The sequence below is a fragment of the Oncorhynchus kisutch genome, linkage group LG16 (genome assembly GCF_002021735.2).
Source record: "Oncorhynchus kisutch isolate 150728-3 linkage group LG16, Okis_V2, whole genome shotgun sequence".
NCBI lineage: Eukaryota > Metazoa > Chordata > Actinopteri > Salmoniformes > Salmonidae > Oncorhynchus > Oncorhynchus kisutch.
This window is the reverse complement of record NC_034189.2, coordinates 17,799,898-17,819,324: the sequence shown is the minus strand read 5'-3', so window position 1 is coordinate 17,819,324 and position 19,427 is coordinate 17,799,898. Positions and strand designations below refer to the sequence as shown.

Sequence of the window (19,427 nt, the reverse complement as noted above, 5' to 3'; positions counted from 1 at the left end):
TTATACCGTAGCAACAAGGTTTTATTTGGCCATACATCTGATATGTTGAATCAATAATATACAGAATATATACAAAATGCTAACGCCCAGTCCGGGTTTAGTTTTCTCCATTCTTGCAGTGAGAAGAGGTTGGCAGTGCATCATTGGCCTCTGTTCAGTAGTGTCATGGATGGATCCTGTCAAGCTCTCTCTCACACACACACACACACACACACACACACAATTTTGGGTTATTGAAAATATATTTCACAGCGGTTTAGATGGTACAATGATTCTCTACACTATGCTTGTTTTGACACCAACTGAAATTAAGCTAAACATTCACATTTTTGCAACCAGGAAATGGTGGAGCGATTTCTGCATACTGTTTCTTTGAGTGTGTGTACATTACTGCATTTAAACGTGGGATATTGTTTTTCAACAGGAAAAGTAAAAACAATTGCTGGAGTGCGTCTTTAATGTCACCCACACCAAGGCCTGGGATTGGTCCGAGACAGTGAGGTGGGAGGGTGTTAGTAGCAGTAGACTCACCACAGCTCTTGACGTAGGTGTCCATCAACTCAGCGCTGATGCCATAGGGCCCCTTATCACTGGGGGCGTGTTTTCTGAAGAAACTCTAGAGACACAGTACAAAAGGAGAGAAAAGATAGAGTCAGACTATCACTTATAAGAAACTACGGCAGACATGATATCACAAGACAGGTCTACTGACAGACATGATATCACAAGACAGGTCTACTGACAGACATGATATCACAAGACAGGTCTACTGACAGACATGATATCACAAGACAGGTCTACTGACAGACATGATATCACAAGACAGGCCTACCGACACAGACATGATATCACAAGACAGGCCTACCGACACAGACATGATATCACAAGACAGGCCTACCGACACAGACATGATATCACAAGACAGGCCTACCGACACAGACATGATATCACAAGACAGGCCTACTGACACAGACATGATATCACAAGACAGGTCTACTGACACAGACATGATTTCACAAGACAGATCTACTGACACAGACATGATTTCACAAGACAGGTCTACAGACACAGACATGATATCACAAGACAGGCCTACTGACACAGACATGATATCACAAGACAGGCCTACCGACACAGACATGATATCACAAGACAGGTCTACCGATAGACATGACATATTAAGACAGGCCTACTGACACAGACATGATATCACAAGACAGGTCTACCGATAGACATGACATATTAAGACAGGCCTACCGATAGACATGACATATTAAGACAGGTCTACCGATAGACATGACATATTAAGACAGGTCTACCGATAGACATGACATATTAAGACAGGCCTACCGATAGACATGACATATTAAGACAGGCCTACCGATAGACATGACATATTAAGACAGGCCTACCGATAGACATGACATATTAAGACAGGCCTACCGATAGACATGACATATTGAGACAGGTCTACCGATAGACATGACATATTAAGACAGGTCTACCGATAGACATGACATATTAAGACAGGCCTACCGATAGACATGACATATTATACAGGTCTACAGACACAGACGTGCACAGAGTGAAGATGGTAGACAAACATCTAGTATACGATACAATGGTAAATAGGCTCTTAGACAGAAATATCTTGATCTCCTACCTGGATGTTTCCTTCAGTGGCCAGGACTTCAGCCACAGGCACCGACTGGACAAACTGCATGAACCCTAAAGGAACAACAGCACCCAGATCAGAGGTTAAAGGTCAGAAATCACTTCCTGAGACAGTATTCGATCTTACATCATTGGTGCTCACCATGCTTGGTGCTTGTGGCCAGCACTTTGTAAGGCGTCAACTTCAGGTCTAGATTCTCTTTCCTCAGCAGCTGAGAGAATGTCCATCAGATTTCCATTAACAATACACAGCCACTTAACCTTCTGAGTCAGGATAAAATAAACAGCAGTCTGTTTGGCAGTAATGTTTGTTTCTGACCTTGTCCATAATAATACACTATTATGTTTATATGATATGATAATAATATGTTGATGATATTGTAATAATAGGTTGATATGGTAATAATACGTTACTTTCTGACCTTGTCCATGAGAGAGATGATCTGTAGGATGAGCTGGTCTTGTCTCAGGACGTCTCTGTGTTTAAAGATGACAGGATACATCTTCCCTTCCTCAGCCTTGAAGATCAGCTTGGCTGGCATCAGAGCACTCTATAATACACAGAGATACAGTGACGAGATTACACAAACACATAAAGGTACATTACCAGGTACCCATTTACACTATCACACAGCAAGCATTGTCTATGTATGGCCCAAACACTGCTACTACACACTAATCCAGGGGAGAGGTAGAGCAGGAATAAAAGATGAGAGGGAGGAGAAAGAAGAGGTTGAGAGGGAGGAGAAAGAAGAGGTTGAGAGGGAGGAGAAAGAAGAGGCTGAGAGGGAGGAGAAAGAAGAGGTTGAGAGGGAGGAGAAAGAAGAGGCTGAGAGGGAGGAGAAAGAAGAGGCTGAGAGGGAGGAGAAAGAAGAGGTTGAGAGGGAGGAGAAAGAAGAGGCTGAGAGGGAGGAGAAAGAAGAGGCTGAGAGGGAGGAGAAAGAAGAGGCTGAGAGGGAGGAGAAAGAAGAGGCTGAGAGGGAGGAGAAAGAAGAGGCTGAGAGGGAGGAGAAAGAAGAGGCTGAGAGGGAGGAGAAAGAAGAGGTTGAGAGGGAGGAGAAAGAAGAGGCTGAGAGGGAGGAGAAAGAAGAGGCTGAGAGGGAGGAGAAAGAAGAGGTTGAGAGGGAGGAGAAAGAAGAGGCTGAGAGGGAGGAGAAAGAAGAGGCTGAGAGGGAGGAGAAAGAAGAGGCTGAGAGGGAGGAGAAAGAAGAGGCTGAGAGGGAGGAGAAAGAAGAGGTTGAGAGGGAGGAGAAAGAAGAGGCTGAGAGGGAGGAGAAAGAAGAGGCTGAGAGGGAGGAGAAAGAAGAGGTTGAGAGGGAGGAGAAGAAGAGGCTGAGAGGGAGGAGAAAGAAGAGGTTGAGAGGGAGGAGAAGAAGAGGCTGAGAGGGAGGAGAAAGAAGAGGTTGAGAGGGAGGAGAAAGAAGAGGCTGAGAGGGAGGAGAAAGAAGAGGTTGAGAGGGAGGAGAAAGAAGAGGTTGAGAGGGAGGAGAAAAGGAGAAGAGCAAGAAAGGAAGAGGAAGAAAGAGATAGGAGGTTGAGAGGACGGAGGGATGGAAGGTGATGTACCTTGAATAGTGTGGCGGTGTCTGGTACGATGGCTCTGATTCTCACCGAGGGTTCCAGAGGCAGAGGGATGGGGTCAATCTCACACAGGTTCACCTTCTCATTGTCCGCCAGCAGAGCCTGCAGTCGCTCCATCTGAAACAACGGGGGCGCCTCTGACAACCATCCCAATCATAACACCATATAGTCACAAGGAAGGAAGGCTTTTGTGTGCGTGTGTGTGTGTGTGTGTGTGTGTGTGGCAGCATTATGTTGTGTGGGTGCTTTGCTGCAGGAGGGACTGGTGCATTTAACAAAATAGATGGCAGCATGAGGGAGGAAAATTATATGGATATATTGAAGCAACATCTCAAGACATTAGTCATCAGGAAGTTAAAGCTTGGTCGCAAATTGGTCTTCCAAATGGACAATGACCCCAAGCATACTTCCAAAGTTGTGGCATTATAGCTTAAGGACAACAACATCAAGGTACAGTGAGGGAAAAAACGTATTTGATCCCCTGCTGATTTTGTACGTTTGCCCACTGACAAAGAAGTGATCAGTCTATAATTTTAATGGTAGGTTTATTTGAACAGTGAGAGACAGAATAACAACAAAAAATCCAGAAAAATGCATGTCAAAAATGTTATACATTGATTTGCATTTTAATGAGGGAAATAAGTATTTGACCCCCTCTCAATCAGAAAGATTTCTGGCTCCCAGGTGTCTTTTATACAGGTAACGAGCTGAGATTAGGAGCACACTCTTAAAGGGAGTGCTCCTAATCTCAGTTTGTTACCTGTATAAAATACACCTATCCACAGAAGCAATCAATCAATCAGATTCCAAACTCTCCACCATGGCCAAGACCAAAGAGCTCTCCAAGGATGTCAGGGACAAGATTGTAGACCTACACAAGGCTGGAATAGGCTACAAGACCATCGCCAAGCAGCTTGGTGAGAAGGTGACAACAGTTGGTGCGATTATTCGCAAATGGAAGAAACACAAAAGAACTGTCAATCACCCTCGGCCTGGGGCTCCATGCAAGATCTTACCTCGTGGAATCAGCCCAGAACTACACGGGAGGATCTTGTCAATGATCTCAAGGCAGCTGGGACCATAGTCACCAAGAAAACAATTGGTAACACAATACGCAGTGAAGGACTGAAATCCTGCAGCGCCTGCAAGGTCCCCCTGCTCAAGAAAGCACATATACATGCCCGTCTGAAGTTTGCCAATGAACATCTGAATGATTCACAGGACAACTGGGTGAAAGTGTTGTGGTCAGATGAGATAAAAATTGAGCTCTTTGGCATCAACTCAACTCACCGTGTTTGGAGGAGGCGGAATGCTGCCTAAGACCCCAACAACACCATCCCCACCGTCAAACATAGAGGCGGAAACATTATGCTTTGGGGGTGTTTTTCTGCTAAGGGGACAGGACAACTTCACCGCATCAAAGGGACGATGGACTGGGCCATGTACCGTCAAATCTTGGATAAGAACCTGCTTTCATCAGCCAGGGCATTTAAAATGGGTCGTGGATAGGTATTCCAGCATGACAATGACCCAAAATACACGGCCAAGGCAACAAAGGAGTGGCTCAAGAACAAGCACATTAAGGTCCTGGAGTGGCCCAGCCAGTCTCCAGACCTTAATCCCATAAAAAAATGTGTGGAGGGAGCTTAAGGTTCGAGTTGCCAAACGTCAGCCTCGAAACCTTAATGACTTGGAGAAGATCTGCAAAGAGGAGTGGGACAAAATCCCTCCTGAGATGTGTGCAAACCTGGTGGCCAACTACAAGAAACGTCTGACCTCTGTGATTGCCAACAAGGGTTTTGCCACCAAGTACAGAGTAATGTTTTGCAGAGGGGTCAAATACAGTGGGGCAAAAAAGTACTTAGTCAGCCACCAATTGTGCAAGTTCTCCCACTTAAAAAGATGAGAGGCCTGTAATTTTCATCATAGGTACACTTCAACTATGACAGACAAAATGAGAAAACAAATCCAGAAAAATCGCATTGTAGGATTTTTTATGAATTTATTTGCAAATTATGGTGGAAAATAAGTATTTGGTCACCTACAAACAAGCAAGATTTCTGGCTCTCACAGACCTGTAAACTTCTTCTTTAAGAGGCTCCTCTGTCCTCCACTCGTTACCTGTATTAATGGCACCTGTTTGAACTTGTTATCAGTATAAAAGACACCTGTCCACAACCTCAAACAGTCACACTCCAAACTCCACTATGGCCAAGACCAAAGAGCTGTCAAAGGACACCAGAAACTAAATTGTAGACCTGCACCAGGCTGGGAAGACTGAATCTGCAATAGGTAAGCAGCTTGGTTTGAAGAAATCAACTGTGGGGGCAATTATAAGGAAATGGAAGACATACAATACCACTGATAATCTCCCTCGATCTGGGGCTCCACGCAAGATCTCACCCCGTGGGGTCAAAATGATCACAAGAACGGTGAGCAAAAATCCCAGAACCACACGGGGGGACCTAGTGAATGACCTGCAGAGAGCTGGGACCAAAGTAACAAAGCCTACCATCAGTAACACACTACGCCGCCAGGGACTCAAATCCTGCAGTGTCAGACGTGTCCCCCTGCTTAAGCCAGTACATGTCCAGGCCCGTCTGAAGTTTGCTAGAGAGCATTTGGATGATCCAGAAAAAGATTGGGAGAATCTCATATGGTCAGATCAAACCAAAATAGAACTTTTTGGTAAAAACTCAACTCGTCGTGTTTGGAGGACAAAGAATGCTAAGTTGCATCCAAAGATTTCCATACCTATTGTGAAGCATGGGGGTGGAAACATCATGCTTTGGGGCTGTTTTTCTGCAAAGGGACCAGGACGACTGATCCGTGTAAAGGAAAGAATGAATGGGGCCATGTATCGTGAGATTTTGAGTGAAAACCTCTTTCCATCAGCAAGGGCATTGAAGATGAAACGTGGCTGGGTCTTTCAGCATGACAATGATCCCAAACACACCGCCCTGGCAAAGAAGGAGTGGCTTCGTAAGAAGCATTTCAAGGTCCTGGAGTGGCCTAGCCAGTCTCCAGATCTCAACCCCATAGAAAATCTTTGGAGGGAGTTGAAAGTCCGTGTTGCCCAGCAACAGCCCCAAAACATTACTGCTCTAGAGGAGATCTGCATGGAGGAATGGGCCAAAATACCAGCAACAGTGTGTAAAAACCTTGTGAAGACTTACAGAAAACGTTTGACCTCTGTCATTGCGAACAAAGGGTATCTAACAAAGTATTGAGATAAACTTTTGTTATTGACCAAATACTTATTTTCCACCATAATTTGCAAATAAATTTATTAAAATTCCTACAATGTGATTTTCTGGATTTTTTTCTCATTTTGTCTTTCATAGTTGAAGTGTACCTATGATGAAAATTACAGGCCTCTCTCATCTTTTTAAGTGGGAGAACTTGCACAATTGGTGGCTGACTAAATACTTTTTGCCCCACTGTACTTATATCCCTCATTAAAATGCAAATCAATTTATAACATTTTTGACATGCGTTTTTTAAAATGTTTTTGTTGTTATTCTGTCTCTCACTGTTAACATACCATTAACATTATAGACTGATCATTTCTTTGTCAGTGGGCAAACGTACAAAATCAGCAGGGGATCAAATACTTTTTTCCCTCACTGTATTGGAGTGGCCATCACAAAGCCCTGACCTCAATCCCATAGAAAATGTGTGGGCAGAACTGAAAAAGTGTGTGTGAGCAAGGAGGCCTACAAACCTGACTCAGTTACCCCAGTTCTGTCAGGAGGAATGGGCCAAAATTCACCCAATATAATGTGGGAAGCTCGAGGAAGACTACCCAAAACGTTTGACCCACGTTAAACAATTTAAAGGCAATACTACCAAATATTAATTGAGTGTATGTACACTTCTGACCCACTGGGAATGTGATGAAAGAAATAAAAACTGAAATAAATCCCTCTCTACTATTATTCTGACATTTCACATTCTTAAAATAAAGTGGTGATCCTAACTGACCTAAGACAGGGAATTATTACTAGGATTAAATTTCAGGAATTGTGAAAAACTGAGTTTAAATGTATTTAGCTAAGGTGTATGTAAACTTCCGACTTCGACTGTATATACACACACACAAAGTATGTGATCCTCACCAGTACAGATAATTGGCCAGTGTTGAATTCTTACAAGCACGGGAGATGAGGAAGGTACACAGGTCCTGCTGTAGAAGACAAATAGCATTGAGTTATATACCGTACTAAACATATTAGTTATATACCCCACTAAACATATTAGTTATATACCCCACTAAACATATTAGTTATATACTGTACTAAACATATTAGTTATATACCCTACTAAACATATTAGTTATATACTGTACTAAACATATTAGTTATATACCCTACTAAACATATTAGTTATATACTGAACTGAACATATTAGTCATATACTGTACTAAACATATTAGTTATATACCCTACTAAACATATTAGTTATATACCCTACTAAACATATTAGTTATATACTGTACTAAACATATTAGTTATATACCCTACTAAACATGTTAGTTATATACTGTACTAAACATATTAGTTATATACCCTACTAAACATATTAGTTATATACTGAACTGAACATATTAGTCATATACTGTACTAAACATATTAGTTATATACCCTACTAAACATATTAGTTATATACCCTACTAAACATATTAGTTATATACTGTACTAAACATATTAGTTATATACTGTACTGAACATATTAGTTATATACTGTACTAAACATAGTTATATACCCTACTAAACATATTAGTTATATACCCCACTAAACATATTAGTTATATACTGAACTGAACATATTAGTCATATACTGTACTAAACATATTAGTTATATACCCTACTAAACATATTAGTTATATACCCTACTAAACATATTAGTTATATACTGAACTGAACATATTAGTTATATACTGTACTAAACATATTAGTTATATACTGTACTAAACATATTAGTTATATACCCTACTAAACATATTAGTTATATACCGTACTAAACATATTAGTTATATACCCTACTAAACATATTAGTTATATACCCTACTAAACATATTAGTTATATACCCTACTAAACATATTAGTTATATACCCTACTAAACATATTAGTTATATACCCTACTAAACATATTAGTTATATACCCTACTAAACATATTAGTTATATACCCTACTAAACATATTAGTTATATACTGTACTAAACATATTAGTTATATACCCTACTAAACATATTAGTTATATACTGTACTAAACATAACAGAAAATACTTTTCATTCCAACTTTATTTTCATCTCTTACCTCGAGGTTCTCGCTGGCCGCCCCTTCTTTTCCTTTCTGGACAGGTGAGGGCACCGCTGGAGCAGTCAAGATCTGGGGACTGGACACACACAACCAGTTCACATTACACTGTTAGAACACAGTAATGATAAACAATTCTATATATTAAAAACTATCTAAATGCAGAAGGTCAACAAATTCCGAACTGGAATGTTTACCTGACCTTTTTTTGGAAGAACACACACATTTCTGTTTCATGTTTTAAAATATTTCCTGTTTTCGTGCCTAAAGGTCTACTCTACAAAGCCAGTCGTCCACCCTTACAGACCCCCCTCTCACCTGTCCAGGTCCCCCAGGTTGGAGCTCTCTCCCAGGCCTTGGCTGTCCCTCTTGCTGCCTGGCTCCAGCCCTCCCTGGATGTCAGTGAAGATCTCGTATTTCAGAGCTGGAGAAGGTACATCAGCAGATCCTGGAGCACAGGGGGAGAGACGTTGGTGTTATAGTGTATGTACATACTGCATATTTATGGCTCTGCTGTGTCACTCTACAAACACACACACACACCCCACCTCCAAACACCTCAACACACTCCCCCAACTCCACCTACCTCGTCGTCGGCCTGCTGCAGCCTGGTCACAGCATAGCGTCGTATGGTGGGGTTGGTGAACTGGGAGGAGAGCAGCTCCAGGGAGTCCTCTACGTCCATGGGCCTCCATTTCCCCAGCAGCTCAAGGGCCTGCTTAGCCTCCCCGTGCAGGGCCCAGTTCACACACTTCAGGAACTTAGTCAGCGCCTGGAGGGGGACAGGAGAGAGGAGAGAGATGAGGGGAGGGGAGGAGCGCTTCGCTAATTAGCTTCTTAGACCAGTGCGTTAACAGAGATGGAACGTCCTTGAGTGTTGTGGTGAAAATAGGGCTCTGGGTTTTTCCTGACCACGTGACTTGACTAGGAACAACTCTGGGCCCTAGTTTTACTGGGACCATGCTTAAACTAGGATTGTTTCCTGGTCAGGAAAACTCAGGGCCCTAGATGCTGTCCAACTTTGTTTCCGTTTTTGTAGGGAAATATATACAAATATATTCTGCTGTAAACACACAAACACTGTCCATGTGTCCGCACACTTTACACTCAAAGAAATGGCCCATGGGACAATAAATGGTGCTGAAGCATAGCAGGATATATACCTTCTCCTGAGTGGTGAGGTAGTAACGGAACTGCCACACCAGGTCCTGTTCCTCAGAGCTCCGCTGCTTCGTTGGGGGGTAATTCACTATGGCCTGTAGACAGACAAACAGAGACAGACACACACGGTTGAGTATACTGCTAATATCAGACACATTCACATCGCGAACACACACGGTTGAGTATACTGCTAATATCAGACACATTCACATCGCGAACACACACACACACACGGTTGAGTATACTGCTAATATCAGACACATTCACATCGCGAACACACACACACACGGTTGAGTATACTGCTAATATCAGACACATTCACATTGCGAACACACACACACACACGGTTGAGTATACTGCTAATATCAGACACATTCACATCGCGAACACACACACACACACGCGCGCACGCATTGTCTGCTTTTTTATTTTTACTTTACCCATCTACCAATAGGTGCCCTACTTTGTGAGGCATAGGTCCATTTCCGTGGTCCTTGTGGTTGAATTTGTGTTTGAAATTCGCTGCTCGACTGAGGGACCTTACAGATTTGTGTGTGGGGTACAGAAATCATGTTAAATACTATTATTGAACACAGAGTGAGTCCATACAACTTATTGTGACTTGTTAAGCACATTTTTACTCCTGAACTTATGTAGGCTTGCCATAACAAAAGTGTTGAAAACTTATTGACTGCATACTTTACATTTTTTATGAATTTGTTTTTTTTTAAATCCACTTTGACATTATAGGGTATTGTGTGTAGACCGGTGACATTCTCAATTGAATCCATTTTAAGTTTAGGCTGTAACACAACAACAAGTCAAGGGGTGTTAATACTTTTGGAAGGCACTGTAGACCCACGAGTGTGTAGACTGATTGTAAATAGTGAAAATAAACTGTACCAAGTTCCAGGTGAGTTCTAACAGCCCTGGTGGAAGTTATTAATTACATTTTGGATGGTGTATCCCTACAAAAATACAGGCGTCCTTCCTCAGTTGCCGGAGAGGAAGGAAACCGCTCGCGGAATTTCACTATGAGGCCAATGGTGACAGAGTTTAATGGCTGTTATAGTTGAAAACTGAGGATGGATCAACAACATTGTAGTTACTCCACAATGCTAATCTAAACGACAGAGTGAAAAGAAGGAAGCCAGTACAGAATGAAAATATTCCTGTTTGCAATAACGCACTAAAGTAAAACTGAAAAAAAGGCAAAGAAATGTACCTTAAGTCCTGAATACAAAGCGTTATGTTCAGGGAAAATCCAACACAACCCAAATTTTCAAGCATGGTGGTGGCTGAACCATGTTATGGGTATGCTTGTCATCGTCAAGGTCTAGGGAGATTTTTAGGTGAAATAGAAACGGAATATAGCTAAACACAGGCAAAATCCTAGAGGAAAAGCTGGTTCAGTCTGCTTCCAACAGACACTGGGAGACAAATTCACCTTTCAGCAGGACAATAACCTAAAACACAAGGCCAAATATACTCTGGAGTTACATACCAAGATGACATTGAATATTCCTGAGTGGCTTAGTTATAGTTTTGACTTAAATCGTCTTGAAAATGGCTGTCTAGCAATGATTAAGAACCAATCTGATAAAGCTTGAATACTTTTTTAATAACAATACCAAATATTGTACAATCCAGGTGTGCAAAGCTCTTAGAGACTTACCCAGAAAGACTCACAACTGTAATGGCTGCCAAAGGTGATTCTAACATGTGGCTGTGAATACTTATGTAAATTAGATATTTAATTTTGAAAAAATACATAAATATGTTTTCACTGTCATTGTTGGGTATTGTGTGTGGGTGAGAAAAAATATATACATTTATTCAATTTTGATTTCAGGCTGTTACACAACAATATGTGGAATAAGTTAAGAGGTATGAATACTTTCTGAAGGCACTGTAAAAACTACAAAATGAAAACAAGCACACCAAAGGCTAAAGACACATTTTGTAACGATTACTGTAACGATAGGGATTATTATATTATATGCAAAGGTGGGGCTTCTTAGTTGTTTCTCTTGAAAAATGGCAGGGGGGTTGATGTACCATCTTCCTAACACACAAGCCATGCACACACACAACAAAAAGTCAGCAACAAGTAGCTATAGGGCCTAATATGTGTACCAACAAAGACCTAGAGAAACACACAGGCCTACACACACACACACAGGCAAATACACACACATCCAGCATTCCGATCCTCACTCCTCTCCTTTCAATCCCTAGTACTCACATCACTTAGAAACTCCAGGTCAGAGGGCTGGAATAGACAGTGATTTAGACAGGTCCTGTCACAGGAGTATATCACACGCACGCACGCACGCTGCTGCTGGTCCTACCTGGGGTGCTGGTGGGCTCCCCTCCATCCCCCACGCCACACCTTCAGGTCATGCATCCCCTGCCGGAATATTCTGGGAGAGAGGGGATGTGAGATAGTATCGGTCAGATGGTATCAGTTTCAATAATAGCCACATACTAGCATATTGAACCCCTACTCAGTGAAGACATCAAAACTAGAGGTTGACCGATTAATGAGGGACGATTTCAAGTTTTCATAACAATCGGTAATCTGCATTTTTGGACTCCGATTATGGCAGATTACATTGCACCCCACGAGGAGACTGTGTGGCAGGCTGACCACCTGTTATGCGAGTGCAGCAAGGAGCCACGGTAAGGTGCTAGCTAGCATTAAACTTATCTTATAAAAAACAATCAATCTTAACATAATCACTAGTTCACTACACATGGTTGATGATATTACTAGTTTAACAAGCTTGTCCTGAGTTGCATATAAACGATGCGGTGCCTGTTCATTTATCATTGAATCACAGCCTACTTCGCCAAACGGGTGATGATTTAACAAAAGCGCATTCGCAAAAAAGCACTATCGTTGTACCAATGTGCCTAACCATAAACATCATGTATGTAGCAGCATGCTTCTGAAGCTAAGCAGGGTTGGTCCTGGTCAGTTCCTGGATGGGAGACCAGATGCTGCTGGAAGTGGTGTTTGAGGGCCAGTAGGAGGCACTCTTTCCTCTGGTCTAAAAAAATATCCCAATGCCCCAGGGCAGTGATTGGGGACACTGCCCTGTGTAGGGTGCTGTCTTTCGGATGGGATGTTAAACGGGTGTCCTGACTCTCTGAGGTCATTAAAGATCCCATGGCACTTATTGTAAGAGTAGGGGTGTTAACCCCGGTGTCCTGGCTATATTCCCAATCTGGCCCTCAAACCATCATGGTCACATAATAATCCCCAGTTTACAATTGGCTCATTCATCCCCCTCCTCTCCCCTGTAACTATTCCCCAGGTCGTTGCTGCAAATGAGAATGTGTTCTCAGTCAAGGATATATTTTTTAAAACCTGCATATTTAGTTAAAATAAATTCATGTTAGCAGGCAATATTAACTAGGGAAATTGTGTCACTTCTCTTGCGTTCCGTGCAAGCAGAGTCAGGGTATATGCAGCAGTTTGGGTCACCTGGCTCGTTGCGAACTGTGTGAAGAACATTTCTTCCTAACAAAAACCATAATTAATTTGCCAGAATTTTACATAATTATGACATAACATTGACGGTTGTGCAATGTAACAGCAATATTTAGACTTAGGGTTGCCACCCGTTCGATAAAATACGGAATGGTTCCTTATTTCACTGAAAGAATAAACGTTTCGTTTTCGAAATGATAGTTTCCGGATTTGACCATATTAATGACCTAAGGCTCATATTTCTGTGTGTTTATTATAATTAAGTCTATGATTTGATATTTGATAGAGCAGTCTGACTGAGCAGTGGTAGGTAGCAGCAGGCTCGTAAGCATTCATTCAAACAGCACTTTCCTGCGTTTGCCAGCAGCTCTTCGCAATGCTTGAAGCACAGCGCTGTTTAGGACTTCAAGCCTATCAACTCCAGAGATTAGGCTAGCAATACTATAGTGCCTATAAGAAGATACAATAGTCAAAGGTATATGAAATTTGGGCTGCAATTTCTGATGCTGGTAACTCTAATGAATGTATCCTCTGCAGCAGAGGTAACTCTGGGTCTTCCATTCCTGTGGAGGTCCTCACCAGAGCCAGTTTCATCATAGCGCTGAAGAAACTTTCAAAGTTCTTGAAATTTTTCGTATTGACTGACCTTCATGTCTTAAAGTAATGATGGACTGTCGTTTCTTTTTGCTTATTTGAGCTGTGCTTAACATAATATGGACTTTGTCTTTTACCAAATAGGACTATCTTCTGTATACCACCCCTACCTTGGCACAACACAACTGATTGGCTCAAACACATTAACAAGGAAAGAAATTACACAAATGTTCTTTTAAGAATGCACACCTGTTAATTAAAATGCATTCTAGGTGACTATCTCATGAAGCTGGTTCAGAGAATGACAAGAGTGTGCAAAGCTGTCATCAAGGCAAAGGGTGGCTATTTGAAGAATCTCAAATATAAAATATATTTTCATTTGTTTAACACTTTTTTGGTTACTACATGATTCCATATGTGTTATTTCATAGTGTTGATGTCTTCGCTATTAATTTACAATGTAGAAAATAGTCAAAATAAAGAAAAACCCTTGAATGAGTAGGTGTGCTAAAACCTTTGACCGGTAGTGTACAGTCAGCAGTATTCAGTCTGGCTTTGCTGTAACTTCCTATTCATACGCAAAGGATCCAATGTAAAATAGAATAGATCAATTACAAACAGACAACACAAAACGTTCATTTTGATTTTGCCGACACAGTACAGTAATATAAAGTATGTGTCCTGTTTGTTGAGATGGACTTGGGACTCACCCATATTTGCCGAAGAGGGTGACGATGGTTCCCCCCACAGGGGTGGCTCGGCCCGGCCCGGCCCGTACACATCCCACACTGTTAGGGCCACCTGGGCACTCTGGGGCAGGTCTGGGTACTTCACTGGCAGCCTCAACCACTCATTCCAGCTGGGGGAGGGGAGAAGGTAAGTGCGAGAGTGAGAAAGAGAGAAAGTTTACAGAACAGTTCACAAGGACTATATTATTTTGTATCTATTATAGTGAGATTGGACTACAATGTGAAATACAAAGCCCGACCAGGTCAAAGAGTGGCTCAGAGCATCATTCAACTATCTCCTTCAGTCTTTTATGAGATTATGTCAATTTGGGACACTATATCCTAAAAAGGGTGTCACTCACTTCCAGCGGGTGCTGAAGGCCTTGTAGGATGGGAGGTGTTTGCAGTATGGGCAGCGCCAGAGGCTTGCCCTCTGCAAACACCTGACAGGTAACATAGAGGTCTGAGCAGCTCTCCTGGTAAAGAGAAGCGGAGCATGGGATCCTGCAGCAGCGCCTTGTAGCTCTTCTGCTCCCTCTTGCCCTCCAAGCTGCCTCTGTGGAGGGGAGAAGGGGACAGGAGGGAGGCGAGAGAGAGAGAGGGACAAGAGGGAGGGGGCGAGAGGGACAAGAGAGGTGAGGAGAGAGGGACAAGAGGGAGGGGAGAGATAGGGAGAGAGGGACAAGAGAGATGAGGAGAGAGGGACAAGAGGGAGGGGGGAGAGGGACAAGAGAGATGAGGAGAGAGGGACAAGAGGGAGAAAGGGACAGGAGGGAGAGAGAGGAAAAAGGGGAGGGAGATCATGTGAGATTAGAGACAGATGAGGGAGGGGAGTAGTTTGACACCACCACCACAGTTGTCCCTGGTTAATTATTACCCTCTGCTTAGCTGAGGTTCTAGAATCTAGACAAAAGTAGTAGATCAATGTTAGAGCTAACACGGCACGTGTCGATTTACGATATATCTATGAATGATCGCCTGCATCATTGTCACTCGTGATTATATGTGTGCATGCTGCTGTGTAGAGACAACGGTTAACAATCCCCTGACAAATTGTGACAAAATGCATCACAATATTATTCCAGTACATAACGGCAGAGCTGGAAGCGCTATACTACATGGTTTGTTGAGAATTATGGACATTATTTACTAGCCACCACAGCAGAGCCCAGCTCGTTAATAGAAGTCACGAGAGGAGCACTAAACCGATGAGCCGTCGGAATGTGCATGATGTCAACAACAAGCGAATTGTGCTCCAAAATAAGAACCCTCACCGGGCACGTTATGGTGCCGTGATATCGGTTGAGTCATGATGTTGCCATGCTCGCTTAGGTAAATAGAAGACAAACAACTAGGTAGAAATGATGCGACTTTTGGGCAAGCGGTGCAATCATTCTTCATACATGCAAAGTGGCATTAGCTGGTCAACATTGGAGACTCGAGGTCCATGATGTCATTGCTGTCAACATGTTATCAATCGTATGCAGTTAGAAAGCTAGTAGTAGCTAAATTGACTGCCACTGTTTGATTGACAACATTATGTAAAACATTTTCGCTTGCTACTTTAATGTGGCCAGATAGTAACCCAAGTAATAAAACACTAACATTTTCAGTTGAACATTAATATCCAAGTCACAACTGTGGACATAGTTAAATTTGTCTGTGTCCATCTTTCGTCGACTTTTAAATCACAGCGGGAAATTGGATTGTAGCTACTAACTTCAGCCTCCTCACAGACGGTGGGCTCGCTTGCAAAGGCCTATGTGAAAAACCACCATGGGTAACGTTAGCATTCAAGCAATACAGTCTCTCCACTTGGCATTTTTTTAACTGAAATACAGTCAGTTTATAAACGAGCAGTCCAATCTAATGTGAACTTTAATCGTCTCGATTCACGGGAATTACATTATAGCGACAGATGACTTTTCGGACATGATTATATTTTTTGTAAGCACCGCAAAGGCATATAAAGCTGACGTAAGTAATCGATATCTATTCCTCTGCCAATGATGGCGTGTGTTGTCAATCGTTGTTTTTTAAGGTTGATTTAGCTGGTCTGATGGTTCACTTACTTCCTAAAGAAAGGGAATTTGGGGGCTGGTTTACTGGATATAATCTTAAAGGCATAGCCAACATAAGTAAATATATGGCATTCGATTTCAATAAAAACATTTGCAACAAGTGTCTTTTTAATATATACCTATGTAGAAATGAAATGTTTTACTTTCAACTGTGTTTTCAATTCAAGGTGGCAACAGTTCATTGGCCAGAGTTCGTTCATATGTTAAGAACTAGCACATCTTTGTAGGGTAGTCTTGACTATGGTTGTTGTTTTGGTGGCTATGGGCATCAAGAAACCAGATTATAATGTACTGGCCAGGCTTCCTCAGTGTAATGTTCTCTGCTTTACTGAAGTCCAGGAATTCCAACCACCTTACCAGAAGTGTATTCATTATGTACACCGTAGCAAAATGTTTCACAACAGAAAACATTTTGCAATGAAAACAAGAGTTTCTATTGAACACATTCAGGTAGGTCCCTCCTTGTTAATCCCGTTAGCTTCCGTTTGGTTCCTAATGACAGTGATGGAGAGTAGTGGGGCTCCCAAGTGGCACAGCGGTCTAAGGCACTGCATCTCAGTTCTAGAGGTGTAACTACAGACCCTGGTTCAATTCCAGGCTGTATTACAACCGGCCGTGATTGGGCGGTGCACAATTGGCCCAGCGTCGTTAGGCTTTGGCCGGGGTAGGCCGTCATTGTAAATAAGAATTTGTTCTTAACTGACTTGCCTAGTTAAATAAAAAATTAAAAAAATGTAGTTTAACTAATCATTTAATTACATTTGGTTGTAGCTTTGTGGTAGCTGAACTAAATTCAAATCTTGGTAGTGTTTTCGGTAGTTAAGGGTAGCCTCAGAGTAGCTTAACCTCTTCCAGTGTGAAGTAATTGGTAGCTTGGTAAACTATATTTTCAGAGTATCTTGCCCAGCACAGCCTAATGAACACACCCCTGGTTACATAACCCAAGCTGATGAGTCAGTCTCCACAACAGCAGGACTGCGTCCCAAATGGAACCCTATTCCCTTGATGGTGCACTACTTTTGACCAGGTTCCATATGGGTCTGGTCAAAAGTACTGCACTTTATAGGGAATATGGTGCCTTTTGAGACACAGAGTAGAGGTAGCTGTGTCCTCTGCTCTGCAGCGACACGCTCCACTCATAATTAAAGAGGTGTTTAAGAAGGCAAGGCCCATTGCCTCCCCAGTGCAGTGTTCGTGTGTGTGTGTGTAAGTGTTTGAGTCAGAGAGAGAGTTCATACCCAACTCAACCGCTCCTTCTGTGTCCGCACAGTGTCAATCCTAAAAAAGGAGGGTTTGTTCGGGACATGTGATTGGTCGGGTAGAGTCGTCCTATCCGAGGAAGCGCGGTAACGCTCCCTGAGCCAGAACAAAACATTAGCTCATCTCCTTCCACTTTCTCTATCAAGTCTGCAGACAGACAGAGATCATAGGAAAAACCTGCGATGAGGAACAAGTTTTTCACAAGGCACCCCGGGGGCCTCACAATTTGTGTTTTACGCCCGTGTTCCCTCATACCCCCACAGAAGTCTGGAATGTGTTGATAGGTTCTCCCTCGCCAGCCAGGGGTGCCATTGACCACAGGGCCTTGACGTGTCTTGGTCCTGTATTGGTGTGTGTGCGTGTGCGTGTGCGTGTGGATGTGTGTGTGACTCAGAGTTGCCCCTGTCTCTACAGATCCACAGCTCAACTTGTCACAGTCTGAGGAGGAACATGTCCTGACTCTGGGGCCTTGTCACCACTAATGCACCACATTCCCTATATAGTGCACTACTTTTGTACCAGAGCAATATGGGTCCTGCTCAAGAGTAAGGAAGGGGAAAGGGTTTACCTAGTCAGTTGCACAACTAAATGCATTGAACCAAAATGTGTCTTCCACATGTAACCCAACCCCTCTGGATCAGAGAGGTGCGGGGGTCTGCCTAAATCAACGTCCATGTCATTGGCACTAATATTCTCCCCTCCTAGAACCTATGGATCCTATACAATAGGATGACGATGGTTTATGACAGATTCACACTCTTTGATTGACAAGGTGTTGTGTAGGATAGCCCTCTTAAAAAGAAATGAATTAGTGTCACACCCATTGTTACCTTCATGGACAAGCAGTGAGACTGTCTCTCTCCTTTTCCCATTTGACATTTCATTGCACATTTCTTCCTAAATGGAATTTTGGGTGTACAAAAGCCTACAAATGCATTTGTGAGAAATGTTGATAATTCTACCACTCTGAAATTCAGAATATCACGAAACACTAAACTCTGAAAGCGCTACTTGCTAAGATACATTTTTATACAGTAGGCAATAGTTATTTTGAGGCTCTCTGAGCAAGTACATTTGAATGATGTTTCAATCTCTCGTTCGTGGTAGACATTATGTAAATCTGAGACGTCTATTCTGTTAGTGGGTCATTGAAGGCTGGGGACGCTGTGTCCCTACCTCTCACAACAGGTTGTTGGTTCACACCATAGAGATGTGTAATGATCTCTACTTGGTAATAAACGGTTTTGCATGGACATTGCCATTGAAGGCATCCACCATTTTAAAGTAGTCAACTGGGTGGGGATTCCTACAGGTTGGGATCATTGTCTTTTCTTGAAATTGTTTTGCCTAGTTTGTAAATGGCTTTGAGCTATATCTCCAGCACTGCAGGTGGCGGTAAAATACCACTATTAGCTTTACACTTTTTTAAAACATTAAAATAATATACATATATATATTATTTTTGTAGATAGCTTCAATGGTGCCACCCATGCTATTAAATACACTATAATTGCACAGATACAAAGTTGAGA

The 19,427-nt window shown here is 42.3% G+C and overlaps 1 pseudogene; it reads right to left on the bottom strand.

Annotated features, from left to right (window-relative positions):
- LOC109906222 (phosphatidylinositol 3-kinase catalytic subunit type 3-like) lies at positions 1 to 16,580 on the bottom strand (annotated as a pseudogene).
- Positions 16,581 to 19,427: the final 2,847 nt, after the last annotated feature.